Source organism: Chiloscyllium punctatum, chromosome 12 (assembly GCF_047496795.1).
Source record: "Chiloscyllium punctatum isolate Juve2018m chromosome 12, sChiPun1.3, whole genome shotgun sequence".
NCBI classification, from domain to species: Eukaryota; Metazoa; Chordata; class Chondrichthyes; order Orectolobiformes; family Hemiscylliidae; genus Chiloscyllium; species Chiloscyllium punctatum.
Window position 1 is genome coordinate 87027357 of NC_092750.1, and position 23805 is coordinate 87051161.

The following is a 23805-nucleotide window of genomic DNA, read 5'->3' on the forward strand; positions in this document are numbered from 1 at the left end:
CACCCCTCTCTCCCCACGCTCTGTCTCTCGCTCCCCCCTCGCTCTCGCCCTCTCTCTCTCCCTCTCTCTTTTCCCATCTCTTGCCTCCTCTCTTGTCTCACTCTCACCTTTCACTTTCTCCCCCTCTCTCTCCCCCTCTCTCTCACCAAATCTCTCCCCACTCCTTGTCTCTCCCCCCTCGCTCCTCCTCCGTCTCTCCCCTTCCTGTCTCCCCCTCTCTCGTCCCCTCTTTTGACCCACTCACTCTGTCACCTCACTCCCCCTCCCCCTCCCCCTCTCACTCCCTCTCTCTCTCTCTCCCCACTCTTTATCCCCTCTCTCCCCCTCTCCCCACACTCTCTACACCCTCTCTCCCCCCACTCAATCCCCCCACTCACTCCCCCACTCTATCTCCCCCCCTCTCTTCCCCTCTCTCACCTCTCTTTTTCCCCCTCTCCCTCCCCTCTCTCTGTCACACCCTCTCTGTCTCCCCTCTCGCTCCTCACCCTCTCTCATCCCTCGCTTTCTCGCTCGCTCTCCCCCTCTCCCTTCCCCTCTTTTTCTCCCTCTCTCTCTGCCCGTTTCAATTACCTCTCTCTCCCTCTACCTTGCCTCCTCTCTCTCCCCGCTCTCTCTCCCCCTCTCTGTCTCCCCATCTCTCTCTCCCCCTCTCCCCCTCTCTCTCCATCCCTCTCTCCCCCTCCTCTCTCCCCTCTCTCCCCCTCTCTCTCCCCCTCCTCTCTCCGTCCTCTCCCTTGACCCCTCTCTGTTGGCACTACTCCCCTCTTTCGCCCTCCTTCAATCTGCCCTCCCCTCTCTTCCCCTCTATCTCTTTCCTCCTCTCTCTTCCCCCCTCTCTTTCCCTGACCTCTCTCACCCACACCTCTCTCTCACTCACCTCTCTCTCTCCCCAACCTCTCTCTCTCTCGCCTTCATCTCTCTCTCCCCCACCATTGTCTCTCCCCCGTTTCTCTCTCTCGCCCACCTCTCTCTCTCCCCGCTCTCGCCCCCCTCCCTCGTCCCCTCTCTCTCCCCCTCTCTCTCTCCCCTCTCTCTCACCTTTCTCTCACCTCACTCCCCCCTCCTCCTCTCTCTCTCCCCCTTTCTCTCTCCCTCTGTCTCTCTCTCTACCCACACACTCTCCCTTACTCGCTCTCCCCCACTCTCTCCACCCTCCCTCTCTCCCCCACCTATCCCCTTTCTCTCTCACTCCCTCTGTCCCCCTCTCTCGCAGTCTCTCTCACCCCACTTCTCTCCCCCTCTCTTTTTATCCTTTTCACTACTCCACTTCTCTACCCCTGTCTCTCAACCTTTTCTCTCTCTCTGTCTCTCTCCCCTCTATATCTCCCCTCTCCATCTTCTCTCTCCCATTCTTTGTCCCTCCTCTCTCCATCTCCCCCTCTCTCTCCCCACTCTCTCCCACGCTCTCTGACTTCCCCTCTCTCCAACCTCTCTCATCCCTCTCTCGCCACGTCTTCCCCCTCTCTCCCCTCTCTGCCCTTCCCTCTCCCCCCTCACTCTGTCACCTCACTCTCCCTCCCCCTCTCATCCCCTCTCACTCACTCTCCCCGCGCTTCACCCTCTCTCTCTACCCCCTCTCTCTATACCCCCTCACTCTCTCTCCCCCTCTCTTCACTAACTCTGTCCCCACTGTGCCACCGAACCTTCTCCTCTCTCTCTCCCTCTCTCACTCCCTCCTTCTCTCACCCTCTAACAATGCCCCACTCTATCCCCCACTCTCTCCCTCACTCTCTACCCCTTCTCCCACACTCTCTCCCCACACTCTCTCACTCCCCCATTCTCTCCTCCAGTCTCTCCCCCACACTCTCCCCCATCTCTCCCCCTCTCTCTCCCCCGCTCTCTCTCGCCCCTTCTCTCTCCCCCACTCTGTCGCGCCACCCTCTTTCACCCACCAATCTAGCCCCCATGCTCTCACCCCCACTCTCTCGTCCGGTCTCATTCTCCCCCCCCCCCTCTCTCTCGCTCCCCCTCCCCCCTCTCTCCCCCCCACCACACACTCTCTCTCTCTCCCTCTATCTCTCCCCCCTCTCTCCCCGCTCTCTCTCCCGCTCTATCTTCCCCCTTTCTCTCCACACTCTCTCTCTTTCTGCCCCCTCTCCCCCTCTCTCCCCACTCTCTCTCCCCCCTCTTTATCCCCCTCTCTCTCCCCTCTCTCTCCCCCTCTCTCACCCACTTTCTCATCCCCGTCTCGCCCCCCTCACTCGCCACCCTCTCTACCCTTCTCTCTCTCCCCGCTCTCCCTACCCCTCTCTCTCGCATTCTCTCTCTCCCCCTCGCCCATCTCTCTCCCCCTCTCCCTCCCTCTTGCCCCCCTCTCGCCTGCCTCTCTCGCCTCCTTTTGCACTCCCACTCTCCCCTCTCTCTCCCTCTCCCTCTCACTCTCCCTATCTCTCTCCCCATCTCTCTCCCCTCTCTCTCCCCGCACTCTCTCTCCCGTTCTGACCCCACTCTAACCCGCTCCATCGCTCCCTTCATCTCCCTCCCCCTCTCTCTCCCTCCGTCTCTCCCCCTCCCCATCGCTCTCCCCCCCTCTCCCCCTCTCCCCCCCGACTCTCCCCTCTCTGTCCCCCACTCTCGCCCCTCTAACCCCTCTCTCCTCTCCCCATCTCTCCCCTCCCTCTCCCCTCTCTCTACCCCACTCTCTCATCTCCTGTCTCTATCAGATCTCTCTCTACACCGCTCACCCTCTCTCTCTACTCGTCAAACTCTCTCCCCCCCCTCGCTCTTCACTAACTCTGTCGCCAAAATCTCTCGCCTCTCTCTCTCTCCGTCTCTCACTCCCTACCTCTCTCACCCTCTCACTCTCCCCTCTCTCTCCCACACTCTCACCCTCTTCTTTCCCCCTCTCTCCACCTCCCTCGCCCCCTTCCTCTCCTTCCAACTCTCTCTCCCCGTCTCTCCCCCCTCTCGCCATCGCTCTCCCCGTCTCTCTTCCCTGCTCTCTCTCCCTCCCTTTCCCCTCTCTCTCTCCAACTCTCACTCCCCACTCTCTTTCCTCACTCTCTTCCCCCGCTCTCACCCCTCTCTGTCGGCCTCTCTCCCCCTCCCTCGCACCTTCCTCTCCCTTCCCCACTCTCTCCCCATCTCTCTCCCCTCTCTCTCCCCCCACTCTCATCCCTTTCTGTCCCCCTCTCTCACCCTCCCTCGCACGTTCCTCTCCCTCCCCTTCCAAACTCTCCCTCACCCTCTCCCCTCTCTCTCTTTCCCCCTCTCTCTCCCCATCTCTCTCCCCCCACTCTCTCCCCCTCTCTCTCCCCCACTGTCTGCCCCCTCTCTCTCACCCCCGGCTGTTTCACCTCCGTTCTTTCCTCACCCTCCCTCCCAACTCTCTCCCTCTCTCTCTCCCCCTCCATCTCTCCCACTCTCTCTCCCTCTCTTCCCTTTTTGTCCCCTCTCTGTCTGCCCCCTCTGTCTCCCCCTCTCTCCCCTCTCTCACCCCATCTCTCACCCCCCACTCTCGCTCCCTCTCTCGCTCCCTCTCTCTCCCCTCTCTCCCTCTGTCCTCTCCCGCCTCTCCCCCGTCACTCTACCCGTCTCTCCCCCTCTCCCCCTCTCTCTCCCCCTCTCTTGCCCCCCCACTCTCTCCCCACTCTCTGCCCCCTCTCTCTAACACCCCCGCTCTCTTACCACCACTCCTTCAGTCCCTCTCTCTCACCTCCCTCTCTCCCCTCTCTCAACCTCTCTTTCTCTCTCTCGCCCTGTCTCTCCCACACTATCGCTCCCCCTCTCTCTCCCTCTCACTCTCCCGCACTCTCTTCCTCCTTTCTCTCCACGCACTCTCTCTCTCTCTGCCCCCTATCTCTCCTGTCTCTCTCCCCTCTCTCTCCCTGCTCTCTCTTCCCTACTTTTTCTCCACACTCTCTCTCACTGTCCCCTCTCTCTCCCCCTCTCACCCTCTGTCTCGCCCCCTCTCTCGCCACCCTCTCTCGCCACCCTATCTCCCCCCTCTCTTTCCCCTCTCTCTACCCTTCTCTCTTGCATCCTCTCATTCCCCCTCTCTCTCCCCTCTCTCTCACCCCCTCTCATCCCCCCCTCGCCCGCCTCTCTCACTCCCTCTCGTGCTCACCTTCTCCCTTTCTCTCCTCTCACTCTCGCCATCTCTTTCCCCATCACTCTCCCCATCTCTCTCCCCCCGCTCTCCCCACACTCTCTTGCCACTCTCTCACCCCCTTTCTGTCCTCCGTCCACCTCCCTCGCCCCCTTCATCTCCCTCCCCCTGTCTCTCTCCCCCTCTCTCTCCCCCTCTCTCTCCCCCTCTCTCTCCCCCACTCTCTGACCCCCTCTCTCTCATTCCCCGCTCTGTCTCCCCCGCTCTCTCGCCCCCTCTCTCCCCTGTCTCACTCTTACCCTCTCTCTCCCCCTTTATCTCTGCCCTCTCTCTCCCTCTCACTCTCTCGCACACTCTTCCCCCTTTCTCTCCACACTCTTTCTCTCATCCCCCTCTCTCTCCACCTCTCTCTCCCCCCTCTCCCACTCTCGCCCCCCTCTCTCATTCCCCTGTCTCACCCCCTCTCTCACCCCCCTGTCTTGCCCCACTCTCTCACCACCCACTCTCGCCCTCTCTCTTGTCCCTTCTCTCGACCCCTCACACTCTCCCCGTCTCTCCACAATCTCTCCACGTCTCTCCCCCTCTCTCTATCCCCTCCCTCTCCCCCTCTCTCTCGCACCCTCACTCTCTCCCTCTCTCTCCCGCTCTTTCTCCCCTCTCTCTCACCCCATCTCGCCCCTTGCCCGCTTTTCACGCCCCCTCTCGTGCGCCATTTCTCCCCCTCTCTCCCTCCCACTCTCCCCATCTCTTTCCACATCTCTCTCCCCATCTCTCTCCCCATCTCTCTCCCCCATCTCTCTTCCCCCACTTTCTCCCCCGGCTCTCTGCCCCCTCTCTCCCGCCCTCTCTCACTCCGTCCTCCTCCCCCCTCTCTCCCACTCCCTGTCTCTCTTCTCTCTCTCACTCTGTCTTCCCCCCTCTCTCTCCCCCTCCCTCCTCACTCCCCTTCTCTCTACAGTCTCTCTCAGCCCCTCTCTCGGCACCTCTCTCTCGCACCCCCTCTCTCTACCCCTCACTCTCTCTCTCCCCTCTCTTTTCACTAACTCTCTCCCCCCACTCTGTCACCCAACTCTCTCCCTCTCTCTCCTCCCTCCCTCCATAACCCTCTCCCTCCACCACTCTCTCCCCCACTCTCTTTCCCCACTCTCTCCCTCTCTCTCCCTCCACTCTCTGTCCCCCTCCCTCTTCCCCCTCCCTCTGTCCTCCTCTCTCTCCTCTCTCTCCCCCACTCTTCCCTCTCTCTCCGCCACTCTCCACCACTCTCCCTCTCCCCCACCTCTCCCCTCTCTCTACCCCACTCTCTCACCTCCTCTCTCTATCCTGTCTCTCTCTCTACCCCACTCACCCTCTCTCTCCCCTCTCTATCTCCCCCCCCCCTCTCTCTCGATTCTCTGGCCACCTCGCTCTGTTCCCCTCTCTCTCCTTTTCTCTCCTCCCGACTCTCCCCTCTCTCTCTCCCCCACTCTCCCCCCTCTAACACCTCTCTCCCCTCCCCCTCACTCCACCCTCCCTCTCCTCCTCTCTCCCTCCCCCACTCTCACCCCCACTCTCTCCGCACACTGTTTCTCCCCACTCTCTCTCCCCACTCTCTCCCCACACTCTGTCTCCCCTCCTTATCTCCCCTCTCTCTCTCCCCCCATCTCCCTCCACTCTCTGTCCCCCTCCCTCTTCCCCTCTCTCTGTCCGCCTCTCTCTCCTCTCTCTCCCCTCCCTCTCCCCTCTCTCTCCCCCACTCTCACCCTCTCTCCCTCTCCCCTCCCTCTCCCCTCTCTCTACCCCACTCTCTCACTCCTCTCTCTATCCCATCTCTCTCTACCCCGCTCACCCTGTTTCTCTACCCCTCAAACTCTCTCCCCCTCTCGCTCTTCACTAACTCTGTCGCCTAAATCTCTCCCTTCTCTCTCCCTCTCTCACTCCCTCCCTCTACTCTCCCCTCTCTCCCTGCGCTCTCTTCCCCTCTCTCACCCTCTTTCTGTCACCCTCTCTCCACCTCCCTCGCCCCCTTCCTCTCCGTCCCCTCTCTCTCCCCGTCTCTCCCCCGTCCCCATCGCTCTCCCCATCGCTCTCCCCGTCACTCTCGCCCTCTCTCCCGTCTCTCGCCTCGCTCTCACCCCCTTTCTGTCCCCTCCTCCCCCTTCCTCGCACCTTCCTCTCCCTCCCCCTCTCTTGCCCCATCTCTACCCCCTCTCTCCCTATCGCTCTCCCCATCTCTCTCCCCCTCTCTCTCCCTGCATCTCCCCCCTCTCTCTCTCCCTCCTCTCTCCCTCCACTCTCTGTCCCCCTCCTTCTTCCCCTCTGTCCGCCTCTCTCTCCTCTCTCTCCCCCCACTCTGAACCTCTTTCTGTCCCCCCTCTCTCACCCTCCCTCGCACCTTCCTCTTCCTCCCCCTCTCTCGCCACGTCAGTCACCCCCTCTCACTCTCCTCTCTCTCTCCGCCACTCTCTCCCCATCTCTCTCCCTTCTCTTTCCCCCCGCTCTCAAGCTCTTTCTATCCCCCCTCTCTCACCCTCCCTCGCACCTTCCTCTCCCTCCCCCTCTCTCTCCCCATCTCTCCCCCTCTCCCTGTCGCTCTCCCTGTCTCTCGCCCCCTCTCTCTCCCACTCCCTCACCCCCTCCCTCTCCCCCTCCCTCTCCCCCTCTCTGCCCCCTCTCCCCCCTCTCTCCCCCTCTCTCTCCCCCTCTCTCTTCCCCCACTATCTCCCCCTCTCTCTTGCCCTCCCCGTCTCTCTTCCCCCTCCCTATCTCTCTCTCTCTGCCGCCTCTCTGCCCCCTCTCTCCACACCCCTCTCACCCCTCTAACCCCTCTCACCCCTCTCCCCTCCTCTCTCGCCTTCTCTCTACCGTCTCTCTCATCCCATCTCTCTACACCTCTCTCTTTCACCCACTCTCTCTCTCTACACCTCACTCTCTCTCTCCCCCCACTCTTCACTAACTCTCCCCCCCACACTGTCATCTAAATGTCTCCCCTCTCTCTCACTCCCTCCCTCCCTAACCCTCTCCCTCCCCCACTGTCTTCCTCACTCTCTCTCTCTGCACTCTCTCTCCCCACTCTCTCGCCCCACTCTCTCCCCCACTCTGTCCCCACACTCTACCCCTCCCTCTCTCCCCCCTCTCTCCCCCTCTGTCTCCCTCCACTCTCTGTGTCCCTCCCTCTGTCACCCTCCCTCTGTCACCCTCTCTCTCCTCTCTGTCCCCCACTCTCTCCCTCTCTCCACCTCCCCTTCTCTCTCCCTCCCTCTCCCCTCTCTTTCTACCCTGCTCACCCCGTCTCTCGCCCCCCAATCTTTCTCTCTCCCTTTCTCTCTTCATTAACTATCTCTCCCACTCTGTCGCCTAAATCTCTCCCTCTCTCTCTCCCTCTCTCACTCCCTGACTCTCATGCTCTCACTCTCTCCTCTCTCTCTCCCACTCTCTTTCCCCACTCTCTTTCCCCAATCTCTCCCCCACTCTCTTCACCCACTCTCACACCATCTCTCTCCCCTCTCTCTCTGCCCCTCTCTCTCTCTCCCCTCTCTCTCTACCCCTCTCCCGCCCTCTCTCACCATCTCACTCTCCCCCTCTCTCTTTCCCACTCTTTCTCCACTGTCTCCCCCAATCTCACTCCCACTCTTTCTCTCCCCATTTCTCTGCCCCCTTCTTTCTCCACACCCCCCTGTCTTTCCCCTTTTCTCAACCCCACTCTCCCCCTCTCTCTCTCCCCCCTCTCTCACAACCTCTCTCTCACACCTTCTCTCTCCCCCTCACACTCTCCCCCCTCTCCCCCTCTCTTGCCTCTCCTTCTCACCTCTCTCTATCACCCTTTCTCTCTCCTCCCACTCTCTCTCCTCTCTCTCGCCCCCACTCTCGCCCCCTCTCTTGCCCCCCACTCTTGCCCCCACTCTCGCCCCCTCCCTCGCCCCCTTCTCACCTCCTCTCTCGCCCCCACTCTCGCCCCCACTCGTCTCCACTCTCTCCCCCTCTCTCCCCCCTCTCTCACAACCTCTCTCTCACAACCTCTCTCTCCCCCCTCACACTCTCCCCCTCTCCCCCTCTCCTTCTCACCTCTCTATCACCCTTTCTCTCTCCTCTCACTCTCTCTCCTCTCTCTCCCCACCTCTCTAGCCCCTCTCTCTCGCCTCTCTCTCACCCCCTCTCTCTCCTCCACTCTCTCTCCCACACTTTCTCCCCCTCTCTCTCCAGCCTCTCTCTCCCTTCTCTCCCCCCCCTCCGCCTCTTTCCCCAACTCTCTCTCTACCCCTCTCCCCCCTCTCTCGCCCCCCTCTCACACCCTCTCTCGCCCCCACTCTCGCCCCCTCTCTTGCCCCCCACTCTTGCCCCCACTCTCGCCCCCTTCCTTGCCCCCTTCTCACCCCCTCTCTCGCCCGCACTCTCGCCCCCACTCGTCTCCACTCTCTCCCCTCTCTCTCACCCCTCTCTCACAACCACTCTCTCACACCCTCCCTCTCCCCCCTCACACTCTCCCGCCTCTCCCCCTCTCTCGCCTTTCCTTCTCACCTCTCTCTATCACCCTTTCTCTCTCCTCCCACTCGCCTCTTTCTCTCTCCCCCTCGCTCTCCTCCACTCTCTCCCCCACTCTCTCTCCTCACATTCTCTCCCCCTCTCTCTCCAGCCTCTCTCTCCCTTCTCTCTCCCACCACCCCAACTCTCTCTCTACCCCCTCTCCCCCCCTCTCTCGCCCCCCTCTCACACCCACTCTCGCCCCAAATCTCACCCCCTCTCTTGACCCCACTCTTGCCCCCACTCTCGCACCCCTTAACCCCTTCTCACCCCCTCTCTCGCCCCCACTCTCACCCCCCACTCGTCTCCACTCTCTCCCCTCTCTCTCACCCCCTCTCTCACCCCCTCTCTCACACCATCTCTCTCCCCCCTCTCTCACGCCCCTCCCCCTCCCATTCTCCGACCTCTCTCGCCCCCCTCTCTCTCTCTCTCTCTCCCCCTCTCTCTCCCCTCTCTCTCTCTTCCACTCTCTCCACCCCTCTGTCTCTCTCTCCCTCGCTCTATACCCCTGTTTCTCTACCCTTTCTCTCTCTCCCCTCTCTTTCCACCCCTCTCTTTCTCCTCTCTCTCCACCTCCCCTCTCTCCATCTCCCCTCTTTTTCACCCCACTCTCTCTCATCTCGCTGCTTCCCCTCTCTTTCTCCCTCCCCTCTCTCCCTCCCCTCTCTCTCTCTCCCCGGTCTCTTACCCTGCTCTCTTACCCCAATCACTTACCCCAGTCTCTCTCCCTTCTCTCCCAACGCACTCTCACACCCACTCTCCCCATCCACTCTCCACCCCCACTCTTCCCATCCACTGTCCCTCCCCCACTATTTCCCCTCACTCTCTCGACACCACTCTCTCCCCTCACTCTCTCCCCCTCACGCTCTGCCCCCTCTCTCCCCCTCTCTCTACTCTCACTCTCCCTCCTCTCTCTCGACCCCTCTCTCTCCCCGTCTCTCTTCCCCATCTCTGTACACCCTCTCCCACCCCTCTCTGCCCCCACTCTCTACTCCCACTATCTCGCCCTCCCTCTCTCCCTTTATTTCTTTCCCCCTCTCCCCTCTCTCTACCCACTCTCTCCCCTTCTACCCCCTCTCTTCCCACCTCTCTCGCCTCTCTCTCTCTCGCCTCTCTCTCTCTCACCCCCTCTTTCTCCTCTCACTCTCTCACCTCTCTAACCTCTCTCTTCCCACCTCCTTTGCCCCTCTTTCTCATCTCACTCTCTCACTCCCTCTCTCTCCCCCACACTCCCCTCTCTCTCTCCCCACACTGTCCCCCACTCTCTCTCTCCCCACTCTCCCCCCCTCTCTTGCCCTCTCTCTTCCCCTCCCTTCTCTCTCCCGCCTCTCTCTCCCCCTCTCTCTCCCCTCTCTCTTTCCCCCCTCTTTTCCCAACACTCTCTCTATCCCCTCTCTCCCCTCCCCCTCTCTCCCCTCCGTCTGCCCTCTCTCTCTCGCCCCCATCTCTCGTCCCCTGTCTCGCACTCCTGTCTCGCCACTCCTCTCTCTCCCCCTCTTTCGCCCCCACCCTCACCCCCCACTCACCCCCCCACTCTTGCCCCCACTCTCGCCCAACCATCGTCTCCACTCTTGCCCCTCTCTCTCCCCCCTCTCTCTCCCCTTCTCTCTCCCCTCTCTCTACCCCTCTCTATCCCCCTCTCTCCAGCCCTCTCCCCTTCTCTCTCACCCATTTCTTCACCTCTCTCTCCCCCGTCTCTCTACTCTCCTCTTTCTTCCCCCTCTCTTTACCTCCCTCTGTCTCTCCGCCCTCTCTCTCTACTCTCTCTTCCGATCCCTCTCCCCTCTCCAACTCCCCTCTCCATCTCCCCTCTCCCAATCTCCACTCTCTTCCCTTCTCCCCCTCCCCTGTCACCCCCTCTCTCCCCCATTTTCTCCCCACTCTCTCTCTGTCCCCGCGCTCTCTCCCCTCTCTCTCACCCCTCTCTCACCCCCCTCTCCCCTCTCTCCCCTCACTCCCTCCTATCTCTCCACCCCTCTCTTGCCCCCTCTCTCGCCCACCTTCCTTGATCCCTCCCTCTGCCACCTTTCTCTGCCCCCTCTCTCTGCTCCCCTCTCCCTGCCCCCTCTCCCTGCTGCTCTCTCTCTCCCCCCCTCTCTCTCCCTCTCACTCTGTCCAGCTCACTCTCCCCCTCTCTCCCCCTCTCTCCCCCTCTCGCTCCCTCGCCCCTCCTTCTCCCCCGCTCTCCCACTAGCTCTCTAACCCCTCTCTCACTTCCCCTTCTCTCTCCGCCCTCTCTCTCCTTGCTCACTCTCTATCCCATCACTCCTCCTCCCACTCCCTTTCCTCCTCACTCACTCTCTCTACCCCTCAATCTCTCCCCTAACTCTCTCTTCACTAACTCTCTCCGCCAACTCTGTCACAGAACTCTGTCCCCTCTCGCTCTCCCTCTCTCACCCCTTCCCACTCTCAATCCCTCCCTCACTCACCCTCTCACTCTCCCCATCTCTCCCTCCCCCGTCTCCCCCTCTCATCTCCCCCGCTCTCACTCCACTCTCTCCTCTCCTCTCTCTCCCCCCTCTCCCCCCTCTCCCCTCTCTCTCCCTCCTCTCTCCCATCCTCTCTCCCCTCCTCTCTCTACCCTCCTCTCTCTCGTCCCTCTCTCCCCCCTCTCCCCCTCTGTCTCCCCCTCTTACTCTCTCCCCTTCTCTCCCCTCCTCTCTCTCCCCTCGTCGCTACACCTCCACCGTCTCTCTCCCCCTCTCTCCACCACTGTCTCCCCCGTCTCTCTCCTCTCTCGTGCCCCCCTCTCTGTGTCCCCTCTCTCTCTGTGCCCCACTCACACTGTCCCCTAATGCTGTCCCCCTCGCACTGTCCCCGCGCTCTCTGTCCCTCCTGTCTCTCTAACACCCCTCCTTTTCTCCCCCTCTTCTCTGTCCCTCCTCCTCTTTGACACCCTCTCTCTCTCTTCCCCTCTCTCTCTCTCCCCCCTCTCTGTCCCCCCCTCTCTCTCCGTTCCACTGTGTTTGTCCCCGCCCCCCTGTCGCCCCTCTCTCTCCATTCCCCTCTCTCTGTCCCCCTCTCTCTGCCCCCCTCCTCTCTGTTCCCCCTCTCTCTGAACCCTCCTCTCCCTCTGTCCCCATCTCTCTGCCCACCCCTCTCTGTCCCCCCACTCACTGTCCCCCTCTATGTCCACCTTCTCTCTTCCCCCTCTTTTTACCCAACTCCTCTCCCTATCTCTCCCCTCCCTCTCTCTCCCCCACTCTCTTGCCCCACTCTCTCTCTGTCCCTTCTCTGTCTGACCGCCCCTCTCTCTGTCACCCAATCTCTCTCTCTCCTCTCTCAGACCCTCCATCTCTCTGTCCCCTTCTCTCAATGCCCCCTCTCCCTCCGTTGCCTTCGCTCTGCCTCCCTCTCTCTGTCCCCCTCTCTCGGGCCCCTCCTCTCTGTCACCCTCTCTCTGTCCTCCCTCTCTCTCTCTCCCCTCTCTCTGTCCCCCTCTCTCTGTCCCGCTCTCTCTGTCCCCCTCCTCTCTGTCACCCTCTCTCTGTCCTCCCTCTCTCTGTCTCCCCTCTCTCTGTCTCCCCTCTCTCTGTCCCAACTCTCTCTGTCCCCCTCCTCTCTGTCACCCTCTCTCTGTCCTCCCTCTCTCTGTCCTCCCTCTCTCTGTCTCCTCTCTCTCTGACCCCCCTCTCCGTTCCCCTCTCTCCTTCACCCCCTCTCTGTCCCCCCTCTCTGTCCCCCCTCTCTGTCCGCTCTCTCTCACCGTTCCCCTCTTTCTGTCCCCTCTCTCTGCCCCCCTCTCTGTGCCCTCTCTCTCACCGTTCCCCTCTTTCTGTCCCCTCTCTCTCTGTCCCCCTCTCTCTGTCCCCATCCTCTCTGTCACCCTCTCTCTGTCCTCCCTCTCTCTCCATTCCCCTCTCTCTCTCCCCCTCTCTCTGTCCCCCCTCTCTCTCGGTTCCCCTCTCTCTGTCAATACCCTTTCTGCTCCCGTCACCCCTCTCTCTCCGTTCCCCTCTCTCTGTCCCCCCCGTCTATCTCCTCTCTCTCTGTCCCCCTCTCTCTGTTGCCCAACTGTCTGTGCCCCCTCTTCCTATGTCCCCATCTCTCTCTGTCCCTCTCTCTGACCCTCCTCTCTCCATCCCTCCCCTCTATGTCCCCCTCTCTTTCCCACTCTCTATGTCCCTTCTCTCTGTTCCTCCTCTCTCTGTCACCCCTCCCTCTGCCCCCTCTCTCTGTCCTCTCTCTGTCAACACCCTTTCTGCTCCTGTCCCCCTCTCTCTCCGTTCCCCCCACTCTCTCCCCCCTCTGTCTATCCCCTCTCTCTCTGTCCCTCTTCGCTGTCCCCCCTCTATCTTCGTTCCCCTCTCTCTGTCCCCCATCTCTCTGTCCCCGTCTCTCTGTCCCCCCTCTCTCTGTCCTCTCTCTCTTTCCCCCTCTCTCTGTCCTCTCTCTCTCTGTCCCCCTCTCTCTATCCCCCTCTCTCTGACCACCTTTCTCTGTCCCCCCTCTCTGTCCCCCAACTCTCTGTCGCCCAACTGTCTGTGCCCCCTCTTCCTCTGTCCCCATCTCTCTCTGTCCCTCCCTCTGACCCTCCTCGTTCCATCCCTCCCCTCTATGTCCCCCCTCCCTCTGTCCCCCTCTCTCTGTCCCCATCTCTCTGTCCCCATCTCTCTGTCTCCCATCTCTCTGTCCCCCTCTCTGTCCCTGTCTCTCTGTTGCCCCCCGTCGCCTCTCTCTCTGTCCCCCTCTCAATCCACCCTCTGCACCCTCTCTCTCTGTCCCTCCTCTCTCTCTGTTCGCACTCTCTCTGTCCTCCTCTCAATCCCTCCCCTCTCTGTCCCTCCTCTCTGTCCCCCCTCTCCCTGTCACCCTTCTGTCTGTCCTCCCTCTCTCTGTCAACCTCCTCTCTGTCCCCATTCTCTCTCTCCACCCCTCTCTCTCTGTCCCCCTCTCTCTGTCCCCTCTTTCTTTGCCCCCCCTCTCTCTGTCCCCCTCTCTCTGTCCCCACTCTCTCTGTCCCTCTTTCTCTGTCCCCACTCTCGCTGTCCCCCTCTCTCTGTCCCCACTCTCTCTGTCACACCTCTCTCTTCCCCCTCTGCCCCCCGACCCCCTCTTCCTCCGTTCCCTCCCCTCTCTGTCCTCCTTTCTCTGCCCCCCGTCCCCCCGCTCTCTCTCCCCCTCTCTCTGTCCTCTTCTCTTTTTCTCCCCCCTCTCTCTCTGTCCCCCTTCCCTAATTTCCCCCCCCCGTACCCCCCCTGTTCCCCTCTCTTTGTACACTTCTCTCTGCCCCCTCTGCCGCCCTCTCTCTATGACCCCCCACTCTCTCTGTCCCCCCAACTCTCTCTGTCTCTCCCGCTCTCTGTCCCCCTCTCTCGGTTCCCTCTCTTTCTGCCCTCCTTCTCTCTGTCCCCCCACTCTCAGTCTGCCCCCTCTGTCCCCATTCTCTCTGTCCCCTTCTCTCTTTGTCCCCCCTCTCTCTCTCTGTCCCCCTCCCTATCTGTCCCCCCCGTTCGCCTCTCTCTGTACACCTCTCTCAGCCTCCTCTGCCACCCTCTCTATATGACCCCCCACTCTCTCTGTCCCGCCACCTCTCTCTGTCTCTCCCCCTCTCTATCACCCTCTCTCGGTTCCCTCTCTTTCTGCCCCTCCTTCTCTCTGTCCCCCCACTCTCAGTCTGCCCCCTCTGTCCCCTTCTCTCTTTCCCCCTCTGTCTGTCCCTCCCTCTCTGTCCCCCTGTCCGTCCCTCTACTGCATCCCCGTCTCTCTCTCTCTCTCATCTCTTACTGTCCCCACTCTTTCTGCCCCCTCTCCCTGTCGCCCCTTCACCCTGTACATCCCCTCTTTTCCCCCCTCTCTGGCCCCCCTCTCTCTGTACCACGTCTCTCTGTCCTCCCTCTCTCTCTGTCTCCCTCTCTCTCTGTCCCCCTCTCTCTTCCCCCCCCCTCTCTCTGTCCCCCTCTCTCAGTCCCCCACTCTGTTCCCCGCTTCTCGGTCCCAGCCCTCTCTCTGTCCCCCTCTCTCTGTCCCTCTCTCGGTCCCTCTCACTCTGTCCTCCTGACTCTGACCACCCTCTCTCTGTCCCCCCTTCCTCTGCCCCCTCTCTCTGTCCCCCCCTCTCTCTGTCCCCCCTCTCTGCCCCCCTCTCTGTACCCCCTCTCTGTCACCCCGTCTCCCTGTCCCCCATCTCTTTACCCCTCTCTCTGCCCCCCTCTATCTGTCCCCCCCAGTCTGTCCCACGTCTCTCTGTCCCCTTCACTCTCTGTCACCCTTCTCTCTGTCCCCATTCTCTCTGTTCCCCCCTCTCTCTGACCCCATCTCTGTCCCCATCTCCGTCCCTACCCTCTCTGTCACCCTCTCTCTGTCCCCCCTCTCTCTGACCCCTCTCTCTGTCACTCCCCGTCCCGCCTTCTCGGTCCCAGCCATCTCTATGTACCTCCTCTCTCTGGCCCCTCACTCTCTCTGTCCCCCCTCTCTCCATCCCTCTCTCTCTGTCCTCCTCTCTCTCTGTCCCCCTCTCTGTCCCCATGCTCTCTCTGTCCCCCCTCTCTCTGTGTCCCCATCTCACTCCGCCCTCTCTCTGTTTCCTCCCTCTCTGTCCCGCCGTCCCGCCCTCTGTCCCCCACTCTCTCCACCCCCCACTCTCTGTCCCCCTCTCTTTGTCCCCCACTCTCTACATCCCCCACTCTCTGTTCCCCACTCTCTGTTCCCCACTCTCTGTCCCCCTGCTCTCTGCCCCCCTCTCTCTCACGTTCTCGCTGTCCCCCTCTCGCTATGTCCCTCACTCTCTGTCCCCACTCTCTCTCCCGTTCTCTCTGTCCCCCTCTCGCTGTCCCACTCTCTCTCTGTTCCCCACTCTGTCCCCACACGCTCTCTGTCCCCCGTCTCTATGTCCCCCTCTCACTCCCTACTCTCTCAGCTCCCTCTCTGTTTTCCCGTTCCCCCCTCTGTCGCCCACTCTCTCCTCGTCCCCCCCTCTGTCCCCCACTCTCTCCATTCCTCACTCTCTGTCTCCTCCTCTCCATCGCTCTCTCTCTGACCATCTCTCTCTGTCCCCCCTCTCTCTCCCCCAGTCTCTGTCCCCCTCTCACTGTTCCCCCTCTCTTTGTCACCCTCTCTCTGTCGCCCCTCTCTCTGTCGCCCCTCTCTCTCTATCCCCTTCTCTCTGTCCCCCACTCTCTGACCCCTCTCTATACACCCCTCTCTCTCCCCATCTCTCCCCTACCTCGCTCCCCCCACTCTCTTGTCCCCCTATCGCTCTGTCCGCCTCTCTCTGTCCCACCCTCTCTCTGTCCCCACTCTCTCTGGCACCCTGCCTCTGACCTCCCTCTCTCTGTCCCCCCCTTCCTCTGTCCCCCTCTCGGTCCCCCCCTCGCTCTCTCTGCCCCCCAATCTGTGCCCCCTCTCTGTCCCCGTCTCTCTGTCCCCTTCACTCTCTGTCCCCCTTCTCCCTGTCCCCATTCTCTCTGTTCCTCCCTCCCTCTGCCCCCATCTCTGTCCCCCATCTCCGTCCCTCCCCTCTCTGTCACACTCTCTCTGTCCCCCCTCTCTCAGACCCCCCCTCTCTGGCCCTCTCATCCCGCTTTCTCGGTCCCAGCCCTCTCTATGTACCCCATGTCTCTGTCCCCGCACTCTCTCTGTCACCCCCCCTCTCTCTATCCCTCTCTCTCTGTCCCCCACTATCTCTGTCCCACTCTCTGTCCCCCTCTCTGTCCCCCTCTCTCTGTCCCCCTCTATCTGTGTCCCCCTCTCACTCCGTCCTCTCTCTATCACCACCCCCTCTGTCACCCCGGCCCCCTATGTCCCCCACTCTCTCCATCCCCCACTCTCTGTCCCCCTCTCTCTGTCCCCCACTCTCTGACCCCTCTCTATACACCCCTCTCTCTCCCCATCTCTCCCCTACCTCGCTCCCCCGAATCTCTTGTCCGCCTCTCTCTCTGTCCCCACTTTCTCTGTCCCCCTGCCTCTGACCTCCCTCTCTCTGTCCCCCACTTTCTCTGTCCGCCTCTCGGTCCCCCCCCTCTCTCTCTGCCCCCCAATCTGTCCCCACCCCTCTTTGTCCCCGTCTCTCTGTCCCCTTCACTCTCTGTCCCCCTTCTCCCTGTCCCCATTCTCTCTGTTCCCCCCTCCCTCTGCCCCCATCTCTGTACCCCATCTCCGACCCTCCCCTCACTGTCACACTCTTTCTGTCCCCCCTCTCTCAGACCCCCCCCTCTCGCCCTCCCTTCCCGCTTTCTCGGTCCCAGCCCTCTCTATGTACCCCATCTCTCTGTCCCCTCACTCTCTCTGTCACCCCCCTCTCTCTATCCCTCTCTCTCTGTCCCCCTCTCTCTCTGTCCCACTCTCTCCATCCCCCACTCTCTCTCCCCCACTCTCTGTCCCTCACTCTCTGTCCCCCTCTCTCTGTTCCCCACTCTCTGTCTCCCTCTCTCTATCCCCGTGCTCTCTGTCCCCCCTCTCTCGCCCGTTCTCTCTGTCCCCTCTCTCTCTGTTCCCCTCTCTTTGTCCCCCTCTCTCTGTCCCCCTCTCTCTGACCCCTCTCTCTGTCTCCCTTCCTCTCCCATTCTCTCTGTCCTCATGTCTCTGTCCTACTCTCTGTCCCCACGTGCTCTCTGTCCCCCCATCTCTGTGTCCCCCTCTCACTCCCTCCTCTGCCTGTCACCTCCCTCTCTGTCTACCCGTTTCCCCCTCTGTCCCCCACTCTCTCCCTCGTCCCCCCTCTGTCCCCCACTCTCTCCATCTCCCACTCTCTGTCCCCCCTCTCTCCATCGCCCTCTCTCTCTCCCCCTCTCTCTCTCCCACAGTCTCTGTCCCCCTCTCTCTGTTCCCCATCTCTTTGTCCCCCTCTCTCTTCCCCCCTCACTCTCTGTCCCCCTCTCTCTGTCCCCCACTCTCTGTCCCCCACTCAATGACCCCTCTCTATACACCCCTCTCTCTCCCCATCTCCCCCCTACCTCTCTCCCCCCACTCTCTTCTCCGCCTCTCTCTCTGTCCGCCTCTCTCTGTCCCACCCTCTCTCTGTCCCCACTCTCTCTGTCCCCCTGACTCTGACCTCCCTCTCTCTGTCCCCCCTTCCTCTGTCTACCTCTCTCGGTCCCCCTCTCTCTCTCTCTCTGCCCTCGCCAATCTGTCACCCCCTTTCTGTCCCCGTCTCTCTGTCCCCTTCACTCTCTCTCCCCCTCCTCCCTGTCCCCATTCTCTCTGTTCCCCCCTCCCTCTGCCCCCATCTCTGTCCCCCATCTCCGTCCCTCCCCTCTCTGTCACACACTCTCTGTCCCCCCTCTCTCTGACCCCCCTCTCTGCCCCCCCCTTCCCGCTTTCTCGGTCCCAGCCCTCTCTAAGTTCCCCCGCTCTCTGTCCCCTCACTCGCTCTGTCCCCCCCCCTCTATCTATCCCTCTCTCTCTGTCCCCCTCTCTCTGTCCCCCTCTCTCGGTGTCCCCCTCTCACTCCGTCCTCTCTCTATTACCACCCTCTCGGTCCCCCATCCCCCTCTGTCCCCCACTCTCTCCATCCCCCACTCTCTGTCCCCCACTCTCTGTCCCCCTCTCTCTGTTCCCCACTCTCTCGCCCGTTCTCTCGGTCCCCTCTCTCTCTGTCCCCCTCTCTTTGTCCCCCTCTCTCTGTACCCCCCCTCTGTCCCTCTATCTCTGTCCACCTCTCTCTGTCCCGCTCTCTCTGTCACCCTCTCTCTCCCGTTCTCTCTGTCCTCATCTCTCTGTCCCCCTCTCTCTATCCACCTCTCTCGCTGTCCCCCTCTCTGTCCCCCTCTCTGTCCCCACGTGCTCTCTGTCCCCCATCTCTGTGTCCCCCTCTCACTCCCTCCTCTCTCTGTCACCTCCCTCTCTGTCTACCCGTTCCCCCCTCTGTCCCCTACTCTCTCCCTCGTTCCCCCCCTCTGTCCCACACTCCCTCCATCCCCCACTCTCTGTCCCCCTCTGTCCGCCTCTCTCTGTCCCCCACTCTCTATCCCCCTCTCTCTGTTCCCCACTCTCTGTCTCCCTCTCTCTATCCCCCTGCTCTCTGTCCCCCCTCTCTCACCCGTTCTCTCTGTCCCCTCTCTCTCTGTCTCCCTCTCTTTGTCCCCCTTTCTCTGTACCCCCTCTCTCTCTGTGCCCCTCTCTCTGTCACCCTCTCTCTCCCGTTCTCTCTGTCCTCATCTCTCTGTCCCCCTCTCTCTGTCCCCCTCTCTCGCTGACCCCTCTCTGTCCCCCTCTCTGTCCCCACGTGCTCTCTGTCCGCCCGTCTCTGTGTCCCCCTCTCACTCCCTCCTCTCTCTGTCACCTCCCTCTCTGTCTACCCGTTCCCCCCTCTGTCCCCCACTCTCTCCCTCGTCCCCCCCCTCTGTCCCCCACTCTCTCTCCATCCACCACTCTCTGTCCCCCCCACTCTGTCCCCCTCTCTCTGTCCCCCACTCTCTGTCCCCCTCTCTCTGTCCCCCACTCTCTGCCCCCTCTCTCTGTTCCCCCTCTCTTTGTCCCCCTCTCTCTGTCCCCCACTCTCTGTTCCCCACTCTCTGTCCCCCTCTCTCTGTTCCCTCCCTCTCTGCCCCCCCTCTCTCAGTCCCACCCTCTCTGTCCCCACTCTCTCTGTCCGTCCCCTCTGTCCCCGTCTCTCTTTCCTCCTCTTTCTTTCCCCCGCTCTCTCTGCCCCCCTCTTTCTGTGCCCCTCTCTCTTCGCCCCCATCTCTCTGTCCCCCTCTCTCTGTCCCCCCCGCTCTATCACTCTTCACTCTGTCCCCAATCTCTCTGTCACCCTCTCACTCTGTCCCTCCCTCTCCCTCTGTCCCCATATCTCTGTCCACCCTCTCTCTCTCTCTGTACCCCTCTCTCTGTCCCCCTCTCTCTCTTCCCCCTCTGACTACCCCTTCTCTCTCCCCTATCACTCAACCCTCTCTCTCCCCCCACTCTCTTGTCCCCACTCTCTTGTCCCCCTCTCTCTCTGTCCCCCTCTCTCTCTGACCCCCTCTCTCACTCTGACCGCCCCCTCTCTGTCCCCCTTCTCTCTGTCCCCCCTCTCTCTGTCCTGTCTTTCTTTGCCCCTCCCTCTCTCTGTCCCCCTCTCTCTCTCTCCGTCCCCTCTCTCTCTCTTTCCCCCCTCTCTCTCTGAACCCCTCTCCCTCTGTTCCCTCCTCTCTCTGTCCCCCTTTCTCTTCCCCCCAGTCACCCCGCTCTATATCCCCCACTCTCTGTCCCCCTCTCGCTGTCCCCACTCTCTCTGTCCCTCCACCTCTCTCTGTCTCTCCCGCTCTCTGTCCCACTCTCTCGGTCCGCTCTCTCTCTGCCCTTCCTTCTCTCTGCCCTTCCTTCTCTCTGTCCCTCCGCTCTCAGTCCTTCCCCTCTGTCCCCTTCTCTCTTTCCCACTCTCTCTGTCCCACCTCTCTCCGTTCCCCTTTCCCCCCTCTACTGCGCCCAGTCTCTCTGTCTCCCCTCTCTTACTGTCCCCACTCTCTCTGCTCCATCTCTCTGTCTCCCCTTCTCCCTGTACCCCCCTCTGTTCCCCCTCTCTCTGTCCCCCTCTCTCTGTACCACCTCTCTCTGTCCTCCCTCTCTCTCTGTCCTCCTCTCTTTCTGTCCACCTCTCTCTATCCCCCCTTCTCTCTGTCCCCCTCTCTCAGTACCCCTCTCTTTTCCCCCCTTCTCGGTCCCAGCCCTCTCTCTGACCCCCTCTCTGCCCCACTCTCTGTCCTCCTCTCTATATCTGTCCTTCCCCTCTCTGTCCCCCCCTCTCTCTGTCCCCACTCTCTGTATTCCTCTCTCTGCCCCCCCCCCCCCCCCCCGTACTCAACTTCTCGGTCCCAGCCCTCTCTGACCCTCCCGCTCTCTGTCCCCCTCTCTCGGTCCCCCTCTCTCTCTGTCCCACTTCTCTGTGTCCCCCTTCTCTCTGTCCCCCCGCTCTCAGTCCGCCCCCTCTGTCCCCGTCTCTCTTTACCCCTCTCTCTGTCCCACTCTATCTGCCACCTCTCTCTGTGTCCCGGTTTCTCTGTCCCCTTCACTCTCTGTCCCCCTTCTCTCTGTCCCCTCTCTCTCTGTTCCACCTCTCTCTGCCCCCATCTCTGTCCCTCCCATCTCCGTCCCTCCCCTCTCCGTCCATCCCCTCTCTGTCCCCACTCTCTCTGACCTCCTTCTCTGTTCCCCACTCTCGTCCTGCCTTCTCGTTCCCAGCCCTCTCTATGTACCTCCCTCTTTCTGTCCCCCACTCTCTCCATCCCCCACTCTCTGTTCCCCTCTCTCTGTCCCCCACTCACTGTCCCGCTCTCTCTGATCCTCACTCTCTGTCCCCCACTCTCTGTCCCTCTCTCTCTGTCCTCATCTCTCTTTCCGCCTCTCTCTGTGTCCCCCACTCACTCCCTCCTCTCTTTGTCACCTCCCTCTCTGTCCCACCGTACCCCCCGTCCCCCACTCTCTCCATCCCACACTCTCTGACCCCCCTCTGTCCCCCAGTCGCTCCATCCCCCACTCACTGTCCCCCACTCTCTGCGTTCCCCCAGTCTCTGTCCCCCTCTCTCTGTCCCCCAATCTCAGTCCCGCCTTTCTCAGTCCCCCTCTCTTTGTCCCCCTCTCTCTGTCCCCCTTTTCTCTCTGTCCCCCTCTCTCTGTCCTCATCTCTCTTTCCCCCTCTCTCTGTGTCCCCCACTCACTCCCTCCTCTCTTTGTCACCTCCCTCTCTGTCCCCCCGTACACCCCGTCCCCCACTCTCTCCATCCCCCACTCTCTGACCCACCTCTGTCCCTCCACTCTCTCCGTCCCCCAGTCTCTGTCCCCCTCTCTCTGTTCCCATTTTCTCTCTGTCCCCCTCTCTCTGTCCTCATCTCTCTTTCCCCCTCTCTCTGTGTCCCCCACTCACTCCCTCCTCTCTTTGTCACCTCCCTCTCTGTCCCCCCGTACACCCCGTCCCCCACTCTCTCCATCCCCCACTCTCTGACCCACCTCTGTCCCTCCACTCTCTCCGTCCCCCAGTCTCTGTCCCCCTCTCTCTGTTCCCATTTTCTCTCTGTCCCCCTCTCTCTGTCCTCATCTCTCTTTCCCCCTCTCTCTGTGTCCCCCACTCACTCCCTCCTCTCTTTGTCACCTCCCTCTCTATCCCCCCATACACCCCGTCCCCCACTCTCTCCATCCCCCACTCTCTGACCCACCTCTGTCCCTCCACTCTCTCCGTCCCCCAGTCTCTGTCCCCCTCTCTCTGTTCCTCCCCTCTCTCTGTTCCCTCTCTCTGTCCCCCACTCTCTGACCCCTCTCTCATTATGTCCCCCCCTATTTCTTCTCTCTTCCTCACCTTAGCTCTCCCTTGCCTCTCTCTCGCTCTCTCTGTCTCTCCCTGCTCCTTCACTCTCTCTCCACTTCTCTCACTCTCGATCCCCCTACCTCAGTCTCTCTTTCTCCCCAACCCCCTCTGTTTCTCTCTGACTAAATCTCTTTCCCTCCTGCCCCCCCTCCCTCTCTGATGCAATCTGTCTCCCTGACGCGTCTCTCTCCCTCTGATCCAGAGATTGGAGAGGGGGGTAGTCCCCATGAAACAACTGAAATCCTGTCCCACTCATGACAGGAAATGGGGACGCCAGGTTGGAGTGGGGGGGACAGAGGGAGTTAAACCCAGCTCCTGAGTTCAGGGTGCGGTGCCCTCCCCTTCCCTGAGGCCCAGGACTTGGGGCTGAGTCTGTCTCTCTCCAGCTGAGCTTCTCCAACACAAAGACACACAACAACATCGGTCACTCTGCTGCTCGGCACGCTTTAATCAACATTTTTATTGGTTACAAATGGAAGTGATGGATACAGTCAGTGGGATGGTGCCTTTTCTCACTGGCCCCTGAGTTGTGAGAAACATTGAAATGTTTCCCTGTAACCCCCCTGTGGGATAAGGATGGACAAACCAGCGCTACCCTCAGTCTGTTACCATAGCGACAGGCTGCTCCATCGCTGAAACACTGAACTGAAATGAGAAAATCCCGGATGGATTGATTAATGAGGGAATTTGATGGATGGATGTATTTGGGTGAAGGGATATTTCAGCACATTCTTCAGCTGCTGCCTGAACTTAGTCTGGGTCACGGCATAAATCGCGGTGTTTGTGCAGCAACTGAGGAGCTGCAGCATGAAGCCCAATTCCAGTACAAAGTCATCGAGATACACAGGGGAATACCCACTCCACGACATCCGGAACCATATAGAAAACAGCATTAACGTTGACCATAACAGGATGAAATTGGCCGAGATCACAAACAGTAAAATGATGGATTTTTTTCGGTTTCTCATTTCAGTGTCAGACTGAGCGTCCCCATTGGTGTGAGCGCGGAGTCTCCTGCGGGCTCTGCTGGTCACTAAAATGTGTCTGACGGTGAGAACATTGAGCAGCAGAATCAGGAGAAATGGGACACCCGGGGTTAGAATGTGGTGGAGGAACTCGATTGTGACCCAGACACTGGAGACGAGAACAGCGACTGTTACAGAACAAAACCAGGGGCGGTTCTCCAGCGAATACCGAGCCGTGAACATAAAATACCAGAAAATGTTCTTTAAACAGCTCAGCACAGTCACTGCTCCCAGAACCACAGCCGCCGTTTTCTCACTGCAATATTTCCTTTTCAGCTTCTGGCAACAAATGGCCACAAACCGATCAAAGGTGAAAGTGACAGTGAACCAGACAGAGCAGTCAGTGGCTGCATAAAGCAGGACGGCGTGGATATTACACACGGGGACTGAGTCCTTCAGGAAATAAAACTGTTCCCGATAAACAATGGGAATGTGTCTCAGGATCAGGTCGAGGATAATGACCAGGAGATCCACCGCTGCCATGGCCCCCAGGTAACGTCTGACACATGGAGACAATCCACAATCTTTATAAAGCAGGACGTAGATGGTCACTACGTTAACTGTGAGGAAGGAAAACAAACCCATTATCCATCAGCCTGGAGGCAAAGGGACCCGTTTGATCGGGGACCCAGTGAGATTTTCAAATGTGTCCCTGTATTCAGGGATTTATTAAAATAATTGGAGCTGGAATAACAAATGGGAAGGTCGGAATTACTGACAAAAATGTGACATAAACCACAAGAAACCCTCCCTCCCCAAACACACAGAGACACATCCATAAGGACAGATGGTTTCTAGAACATTCCCACACACTCGATCACTCGAGAGCAGACACAGGTCACTCCTTCCCAGTTCCTAATACGGAGGGTGGGAACGTTGCTGTCCTGAAGGATTCTCTCCCAGTTACTTGAAGACAAACGGAGTTTGGGAATTCTTGTATTTTGGTCTAAATTGTGGTCGATCCGGTGTCGTGGAGAAATGTAAACGCAGGGAAAACGTATTCCCCCCTTTAA

The 23805-nt window shown here is 60.3% G+C and overlaps 1 long non-coding RNA gene across 1 annotated transcript in view; it reads left to right on the forward strand.

Annotated features, from left to right (window-relative positions):
- Positions 1–23394, forward strand: part of LOC140483496 (uncharacterized) — a 50635-nt gene extending 27241 nt beyond the window's left edge. Inside the window, exon 3 of the long non-coding RNA XR_011961985.1 lies at positions 23069–23394. This is a non-coding gene — a long non-coding RNA (uncharacterized lncRNA). The remainder of the gene's footprint in view (positions 1–23068) is intronic.
- Positions 23395–23805: the final 411 nt, after the last annotated feature.